Below are 3,584 nucleotides of genomic sequence, written 5' to 3' on the forward strand. Positions count from 1 at the left end.
TGGCGGTCGCCGGAGAAGGCGTTTAGGACAGCCATAGCCATCGGAGATGCTTCGATTCGGCGGTGGCCGAAAGTGAATCGACGGCTCCGGGTGTCGGGCCGGCGAGGCAGGCGGCAAGGGACGGGGGAGGGGGGGCGAAGTCGCGGCTAGCCCAGCGGCCATCGGGCGGTGGGCGGCGGCGGCGGAGTCGGGCAGCGGCGGATGGTCGCGCGGAAGGGGAATTTACATCTACGCCTACAGGAGCTGTACAAACTATAACACCTCATAGATGCAAAAGGTAGTTATTTTTTCATCTACATAATCTTACATTCCAGTGTCCGACAAATAAACTTTAGTTTTGAAATCACATGCTTTTTCAACCAGTTTAGAGAAAGGACGCCAATAACGAGCTGACATTTCATATGTGTGGTGTGCGTGAGGTTTCATATGTGTGCCGCCAAATAGTTCTAATCGTTTTCGCTCGGTTCTCCATAATGAACTGGCCAACCTAGTTTTCGCTTGGTTTTCCTCAATTACTGAGCAACGCTTTCGTCTTAATGAATGCAGAATAACTATTCATTTTAGAAAAAAAATAACAAGCCGGCCTTTCATTGGGAGGCTACCCGGGCGAACAAACATTCCCTCTAGAGGGCTAGTTTGAGTGAACACGCCATCGAAGAGTGTTCCCCTAAAAAATCACTCCCAGCCAACGCTCATGAATTGCATGTTGAGAAATATGTTTGCCATGTTGAGAAGAACACATTATCATGCTCGACTAGGCGGCTTCACTTCACCACATCAACCGTGCTGCATCGCCACTTCATCAAACCGAGCTCCTCACTTAGTCAGCTCGAGTTTGGGGGCTGGGAGCTCGGTCACGTCGAGGACTACACACCATGTCGAATATGTCAAAGTTCATTGGGCGTCCTCGTCCCGCCACAAGTCCGGACCGATGTTGAGCACAATAACCAGCTAAATCGCTTTCATGCTCAAATTTTCAAAAATAATAATTTCTATTCGGTTCAACCAAGCACTATGTTTGTGTTAAAAAAAGATGTTTGTTACAAACGATGCTTGTTAAAAATGGTGTTTGTCAAAAATGATTTTTGTTAAAAATAACTTTCTTTACACAAGTTAACCGGAGGCTCCTAAATTTATATGGGTTGTTTTATAATAAATGCTTTCTTCTTAGTCGTTGCAAAGTTTTTTTTCTACCACTCATTTTTTGACTCGAGTGTATGGTCAAATAGCCGGATGGCCTGCTTTCTCTCTAAAGCCGCTCGAGTCTAGTTCGCTAAACTGGCCTGAGAAGGACTCCACCTTCGGGAAGGGAGGTTGAAGCCGAAGGCTGGCCCACTTGAAGTCTAGAGCTCGAATGTGTCATGTTAAAGCACAACGAAAGCACAACTTAATTTTAAGCCCAATTTTGGTTGGCACCAAACAACTTGATTTAATTCAGACATAAAGTTCTTACATGAATTTTTTTTGTTTTTCAAGCTTTTGACACCGTTAACCTATTCTATGTTTTTCTTTCAGGTGTTAGAACATCCTCTTGTGTCCTGCGTGATGGTTCTGCTCAGGACATCTTTTCCAACCGGCAGTTCGACAACTTCCCTGCCGAGCTTTACCTCGGCGTTTGTAAAACAGACATGACGGTTGAACTAGTTCCCGAGTATATATGATCCTAGGGTCAGCCATGTGGCCCAACCCAAGTTTCTGAGGCTACTGCATTGACTATTCAATGCATAAATTTAAAGTGCAAAACAGTTTCCAAGGAGATTACGATCATTAGGTTGGTCGACTGAACCCAAGCTAAGTCTCGGGAGCTATTGCGCATTGTGTTTTCGTTCCTAAAGTATGTTGCCGAGCAAGGACTTGATCCTCAGGCCGATTTCACGAATCGACTTGAGTCTCAAGGGCTACTAGGATCAGCGGTTTATGCTATCTTTTGTGTGCACACCGGATTTTTGAGCCGACACACACCTTGCGGGTTACTGGATATACATCTCGGCAGAGAATAGACCGCACCGGTCGAATTTTTTTCTGCAAAAAATCAGCCCAAGGCCTAGGTGGTGCACCACCTCAGAAGCAGTCCACCATAAATCTGGGATGCGAGTGGCTGGCTCCCTAGAGGACTTTTCCGGCATTAAGTTCGGCTGAACTCCTTCAACCTTTTTCAAGACCAAGGTAATTTATGACACCTCGGATGACGACATGAGTTGGAGCTCGACTGCCAAATACACCTCAGATGTAGTCTGGCGCTGGAGCTCGGCTGCAGGAGGACACCGCTGCACGAGGACACCGCTGCATGAGGAAAACTTTGAAACCGAGGTGTGGCGTAAAAATAATAAGGCATTGATAAAGGCTGATAAGTTAAAGGGACTCCTAGGATGGCCGACGTGTGAACTCTTCGGATACAGCTCGACGATCCTAAAGATCAGAGATGTGAAAATTTGTTGAACCCGTTTTCAAGACCGACGACTAAAGACGAAGAACAGTTCGGAAGAACCAAGGAGAATCTCCAACTTGAAGACCGGTGTAAGTGCAAGTGGCACTTATTCTATATTTTGGTGTGATGACAATGTGGTTAGTTGAACTAATATCGGTTGCTAAAGTTTATCTCGGGATATTGGTTCTAAGTGCTCACAATGGAGATGTGCGACCCCCCATTTCGAAAAGGGCAAAGGTGTGGTCTTTCGACACTTCGAAGGTTTTTTAGTTTTGGTTTGCTTCGAGTCGTAGGAAAGACCGCACTACTGAGAGGGGTCTGTGTGGATGAAAGTCGTGTGGGAATGCCATTGCCAAACCTTACTCTCTTATCCTTCCCACTCCGACCACTTAAAGAACCTAGTGTGTGTGTTGTGGTACTCAGAAAGCTTGCAACAGAAAGTTACTGGGTACCCCATGCGCACGGGGTCTTTTGACCCCCGTGCGCACAGGGTACCATGTAAACTCTGTGAGTACCCCATGCGCAAGGGGTCTTTTGACCCCTGGCCCATGCGCATGGGGTGGTGTGAAAGTCTCTGAGTACCCCGTGCGCACGGGGCTGACTTAGCCCGTGCGCACGGGGTCCAACGGGCAGAAATCCCCACTGGCCAAGAACACTATATATATGCCTTTCTTCCACCTCCAACCTGTAACCCTAATGTCTTGTTGAGCTCCACCATTGCTACACCCCATTTTGCTCAATACTCTCAATCCCTCCACCCAAACTTGTTGAAACTTTGGGGATTGGGAGAGCAAGACCCGATCTACAACTTGACCAAAGCAAATCGTGTTCCCCGCAATATTTCTTCCCCATTGACTTGTTACTCTTGGAGCTTGGGCTCCTAGGCGGCTAGAGGTTCCTCCGGAAGATTCCTTGCTTGTGGTGTGCTCCGGAGAAGTTTGTAAAGGTGTGGTAGTCGCCTTCAAGACCAACCTGAGTGATTCGAGGCTCATCCGTTGGGGGTGACTCGAAGGAGATTACGGTGAGCCTTCGGTGGCGTTCCGCAAGCTTTGGCTCCGGCACCGCTCCAAACGGAGAGTAGCTCTTCCCCAAGGAAGAGTGAACTTCTGGATAAAATCCGCGTACTCGTCTCACTTGTGGTTAATCCTTCCCCGCA

This window comes from Triticum aestivum, chromosome 7B, assembly GCF_018294505.1.
Source record: "Triticum aestivum cultivar Chinese Spring chromosome 7B, IWGSC CS RefSeq v2.1, whole genome shotgun sequence".
NCBI classification, from domain to species: Eukaryota; Viridiplantae; Streptophyta; class Magnoliopsida; order Poales; family Poaceae; genus Triticum; species Triticum aestivum.